This window comes from Paroedura picta, chromosome 10, assembly GCF_049243985.1.
Source record: "Paroedura picta isolate Pp20150507F chromosome 10, Ppicta_v3.0, whole genome shotgun sequence".
Classification (NCBI taxonomy): domain Eukaryota; kingdom Metazoa; phylum Chordata; class Lepidosauria; order Squamata; family Gekkonidae; genus Paroedura; species Paroedura picta.
Window position 1 is genome coordinate 44,472,676 of NC_135378.1, and position 6,000 is coordinate 44,478,675.

The 6,000-nt window shown below is 41.2% G+C and overlaps 1 long non-coding RNA gene across 1 annotated transcript in view; it reads left to right on the forward strand.

Annotated features, from left to right (window-relative positions):
• Positions 1-5,513, forward strand: part of LOC143818971 (uncharacterized) — an 81,654-nt gene extending 76,141 nt beyond the window's left edge. Inside the window, exon 4 of the long non-coding RNA XR_013224705.1 lies at positions 5,407-5,513. This is a non-coding gene — a long non-coding RNA (uncharacterized LOC143818971). The remainder of the gene's footprint in view (positions 1-5,406) is intronic.
• The last annotated feature ends 487 nt before the right edge of the window (positions 5,514-6,000 follow it).

The window sequence follows — 6,000 nt, forward strand, 5'->3', positions numbered from 1 at the left end:
GGTCATTTTTGTGTCTCTGTAATCTTGATAACTCTAGCCTGCAACATGTCAGATCACAATCCCGTTAGTTCTGGGTGTGTCTTCAGAATATTCTCCATCCTTCTAGGTCTGGTTTAGGTCTAGACCTAGTTTAGGTCTAGACCAACAGTTTAGGTCTCAACAGCTTATCACTTAGGTCTCAACAGCTTATCACTGTCACCAAAATTAATAGGCTTTGGCCTACATGTCAAACTTAAATGCAACATAGATATGGTGTGGCCACAGAACATCTCTTTTTGTTGCTTCCATTTCAATACTTGCTAGTTCCAAGGCAAGCTACATCCTTAGCTCAGAGCTGGCCTGTACATTAACAATAAGTTTCTGGCTTCAAAACCTCCCTTTGTGTCTGCATATTTCTTCCTCTACATTTAGCATGCCGAGTAGGAATAACAAGTCAATTGACTATTGCTTGAGCACCCATCCTCAAGGGTGATAAGAGACCACATTGTCCTAAACAGTTGTGCTGGGCAAGAGCTTATGGATGAGATGGAAGCCACATAGAATTCCCTCTTTGCAGTTTTCACCACCATGTCATAGGCTTTCCTAAACATCCTATAAGATGTATTTTCTACTTCATTGTGATTTTTTCTCCAAACTCACTGTAGCCATCTCAGCTCCTGTTTCTTGCCTCACAGCTCCCCATTATACCATGGAGGTGCAAATCACAAGTGCCCTCTCTGTCCCCAGAATACCTAGCCACAGTGATCCATGTGATGGTCACCACCAGTTTAGTCTTCTGTAAGTCTCTCTACATGGGCCTACCCTTAACCTTGATCTGGAAACTACAGATGGTCTGGAATGTGGCTGCTTAGGTCCTTACAAGGACCCCATGGAGAGTACACTTTTAACCTATTATATAGCAGCTGCAATGGTTACAGTTTAATTACATATCAAGTTTAAAGTTTTGGCCTGTGTACCTGACAGTCCACCTCTCTGAGTATGTCTCCCAAAGATAATTACACTCTGCAAATTTCAAACTACTGGTAGCCCCCAGCCCAAAAGAAGTGTGATTGGTCTCAACCAGAGCCAGGTCCTTTCTGGCCCTGGCTCTAGCCTGGTGGAACGAGTTGCCAGGCAAGATCCAGGTGCTATCAGAGTTGGCAGAGTTCCAAAAGGTCTGTAAGTTGACACTCTTTAACCAGGCATATGGTTGAGGCCAACATAAGCAGAAAGCTCCCTCTCCCCTTTCAATCTCCATATCCATCCTGAAATATGGCCATAAGATCAGTGCCTGAATTATCAGGGCACTCAAGAAGGGGTTTAGGCAAAGTATTTTTAGAATTAGTGTTTTAAATGGTTTATACTTTGCATATATGTTTTTATTGATTTGAGCCTCCACAAGCCTATTTTAGGGATGGGTGTCCAATAAATATAATTTTTAAACAGCCCGCGCCGCGGACTGAATAAAGGAGTAAGGACTGTGTGGGAGGAGTTAGGGCAGGCCCTGTCTGGGATAAAAACTCGTAGGGGCCAATCAGGAGCCACGAAGCGGCTCCTGATTGGCCCCTCCGAGTGTCCATCCCACCCCAAGCAGCCAATGCTGCTTCACCCACCCAGGGAATCTGCCTGGCTGCTCCAGACAGCCACGGGTGAGGGGTGGGCCGCGCTGCCTTCTCCCGGCTGGCGGAGCGGCCTCGCCACATCAAGAGAGCCTCGGGTAGGGGGTGGGCCGTAACGCCTTCTCCCGGCCGCTGGAATGGCCTTGCTGCGTCTATGATGCGGCGAGGCCGCTCCGCTGGCCAGGAGAAGGCTCGAGAGAGCCTCGGGTGGGGGGTGGGCCATGCCGCCTTCTGCCAGAGAGCCACGAGTGGGGAGAAGGCTCCGGAGAGCCACGGGTGGGGGGTAGGCCTTCTCCCAGGCCATCTAGTGCCCATTTCATTTGCATGTGAAATGGGCTTTAAATCTAGTATCAAATAAAATAGTAATACTCAGACATAGACTCCTTTGCTCCATCTTCCTTGATGTAACACTAGCCAGAAGTATATCCTTCAGGATGGAGGCACAAAGCCTTCATCCTGGGAAACCATTGGAAATATTAGTTGTTGTTGTTGTCAGCCATTCAGTCATGTCCAGCTTTTGGCAATCCCATGGCACAGCTGTCACCATGATCCTCAATCCTGCACCACCTCCCTCAGCCGTGCAATGTTCTGACAGGTGTCCACCCAAATCCCATCCAACCACCATGCCCTTTGTAAGCCTGGTTTCTTTTTCCCAATGATCTATCCGAGCATAATTGCTTTCTCTGTTGAGTTGGGTTGCATGATAGGGCCAAAGTGAGCAAGCCAGAGTTTCATGATTTTGCCTACCAATGATATATCAGTCTGTATGCGCTGTATTATTTCCTTGTTTGTGACTTTTGCTGTCTACTCGTAGAAGCCTTTTCCAACATCAGAGTTCAAATTAATCAATTCTTCTCTTGTCATTCAAGCCAAGCTATTACTATAGCCAACATTCCCAGAAGATAGGCTATGTCAAGAGGTTGGGATCGGGACACACATGAACAAATAACTGTTTGGTTCAGGAAGGAAGAAAGAATGAAATTGCCCCTCCTTCTCCTTCAGGGTTGCCAAGGAAGAGTATTGTTGGAAAAGTGCTTAATAGGTTTCTCATAGTATACGAACTACTACTTAGTCATGTTTAAGATGATATATGATGATAGGATGATGGATAAAAAAGAGAAAACAGTAGATGTAATACCAATGGACCCAGGTAGAATAAAATATCCTTATTTTGTCTAAATCTAGAGATAAGATTCTACTTGGCTTCACAAAGAAAACCTAATTCTATTTTCTGGTTTCTCTGATACAGTTTCTTAAAAATATATCTTGGAATCATTAAATAAGCTATGAATACTGAAAGTCTACATGTCTTAAAATATGACATCCATGACAGTTTATGTGGTAAACTTTTGTAGTTTGTAGATCTGCCATAGTTCTCATTACAATGACTGAAGCAATGTTATCAAAGGCTTTCATTTTTATTTACTTTCAGTGGGATACAACTTAATACAAATTTGTTGCTAGTGATAAAACTATAATATGTGTATGCATCTTGGGCTGCTTTAAGATCAGCACGAACTGTCAAACTAGGATAATTCAAATAATGTTTCTGAGGCAAAAAAAAAAAGATTCACATAGTACATTAAAATAATTCTTGTACAGTTTGTGGAGGGGGAGGAAAAATTCTGGCAATCTCATTTGAAACATTTCATTCATGGCAGGAGAGTTTTTCTAATACACCCCCCCCACACACACACACACACACAACTGGAACATAGAAAAGATCCTTTTTCATTTTCTTTTCAGCCAGCAAATCAAAATAGTGCAGCTTTAGATGTGAACATCCTGTTTATTACACATAACATATTATTGAGGCACTTAATGGGGAATTATAGTTTAGAACCTGGAATTATACTTGACATGTTGTGTATCTTTAAACTAATTATTATTTTTTGTTTACCCCACTTATCTTCTCTGCAAAAGAATGCAAATAAAAGTGACCAAAGAGCATTTTTCTACCTCACTCCTTTATTGGCAAGGTGAATGGATGTCTAGGGAACAATGTTGAGTCATAGGATAGGAAATATTACAGAAGTGAAGATTCCTTTATTATTTTATTTGGAATAGCTGGAGGGCTGCCTATTTTATAACTTATATAGGTTGAGCTCTTAAGTGTTAGAGTATCAAACTTTTTAAAAATGTACAAGTGGCTTTTGAAGTTTTCCCAATAAATCATGTTCAGTGAGGTTCCACAAATATAACCTCTGGCAGTTTTACATGCTGCTGCTAGCAAATCACAATTTGACACATTGTCAGAAGCATTTTCTGCTTCTCTTGGCTATTTTATCAGTTTCTTTTAAACTGTTTTGGCAAAAATAAAAAAATGAGAGAGAGAGAACATAATCCACTGGATTCAGCATTGGAAATATGATCTAAAAAGCTATTTTGAGCATGCCTAGGGCTTAGGGGTTGGGTTATCTTTGTACAAACTTTTTATCTTTGAACAGCAGGTTCTTCCACTATATCACAAACTTATTTTGAAATTCCCCTCAGTTTCAAAATGATTAGTCACATGACAAAAGAGGAAGCTGTTGTATTATAAATATGAGCTTTAAGTCCATTTTGGCATAGAGAACAAGTTGTACAGTTTTTCAAATCCAGGTTAAACTGCCCTGGACAACACGAAAGAAGCGATCATGAATGATCGAAGCAGAGTTCCAGGGAGGAAGAGAATAGCAGCCTCAAGCAAGCTTTCCCATAGTACTGTGAACAATGAACTAGTCATGTGCCCAGAAGCTGACCAAGTGCCATAACAGACTTCATTGTGAAGCTAACATTGGAATTCTTCACCTGTTGAGAAACTACCTTACAGTTGTATATAGTGCAACCTTCTGAGAGAATTTAGGGCCATTCCGCACCCAGAAAATGAAGTGAAAGGGTTACCTCTTGCAGACTTTTTTTTTTTTACATTTTACATGACGTCATCAGAATTCAGTGTCCCAGCAGCAAACTGGCAGCTACATCCTCCATTTTAAAGTGTTAGCTGAGAAATTCACAAAACTGGATTCCCCAGCCTTGTAACGCGAGTGGGAGAAGAGCAACCAGCAACCACTAGCAAAATGGCTGTGAGTAACCAAAGTGGCCAGAAGTAGTGTGATCTTCATCTCTAGCGCCCACCCTCGTGCCCACCTCCCTTTCCTTTCTCCCTGGAAAGGGTTTTTTTTGTAGCAAGCTGCCTGGAGCAATGAATACACAAGCCAGGCAGAGTAAAAAATTTTCCACCCACCAGTTGGCAGCCTCCGAGAGCCCTCTATGTTGACAAACCATGAAAACAATTCTAGACGTTAAAAGAAATTCCCAGACCTAAGTATTGTAATCTGGGGACAGAAACAACTTGCTACATAATTTTGCAAACATGGTGACTGAATCCTTTACCAAGCCAGAACACCAGTTAGTATAGGCTGGTATTGTCTACTTTGACTGATAGTCCTGTTCTAGGTTATTAGGCAATGAGGTATTACTATTTGTGCATTTTTGAACATTGCTGTCAGGGATTGAAATTCAGCATTCCAAGCATGTGGTCTACCATTGACCTATACCACTTCCAAAAACAGTTCAAACTGGCTTCTAAGAGGCAACTATATCATGTGACTTGGAGTCCATACTTTTAAACAGGAAGTGAACTGTCTTGTGGCTCTCTCTGATTCTGTCAGTTCAGACACTGTGTTGTAGAACTGACTGGAAAAAATAGTGATAAAAATGATAACAGGATTAGAAAGCTTTCTGGATATCCTTCTGTGAGATAAAGTGCCCCTAATTTCTCCCAAAGGGTTAATGTGTATACTAATAGACTCATTTCATCTTGCAGGTCTTGTTAATTGGGTTCTTCAGTCTACAGGGTTCTTATCCTCCTCAAGGCCAGTGCAAGGAATGAAATAACTCGCTCATCATGAGACCTGTGAGCCAAAGAATGGAAGGGGGAGAATTGGGAGTGATATTCTATCTAATTGGGAGTCATATTCTACAAGGGGTCTAGCAGGAACATGTTCTGATTGGTTAATCATCATCACCTGATTTCAGCTAGCTAGAAAATTATAAACTGGCTAATAATTGAGAAAGGGAGACTAGCTGATGGGTTCTGATGGATAAAAGGTTTTGACTAAGATCTGCTTATCTGCAAATAGACAGGAATGCAGAGAACACTTGACCTTTGTTTACTTGACTGTAAGACTGTGCCATCTAATAAAGATCTGGATTGGTGCTTTTCTTTTTTTTTCTGTGTTGCATAATTTTGCTTATGTTTGTTTATATTTATTGGAATTTTTAGACCATCTTCCCAGCGAGTTGGCTCAGGGCAGTGTACAAAGATAAAAAATATACAATAACAGTAAATAACATTTAATTAAAAATTGGTTCAAATAAACAATGACAAGTTGAAACAGGTTAAAGCAACAACGATCTA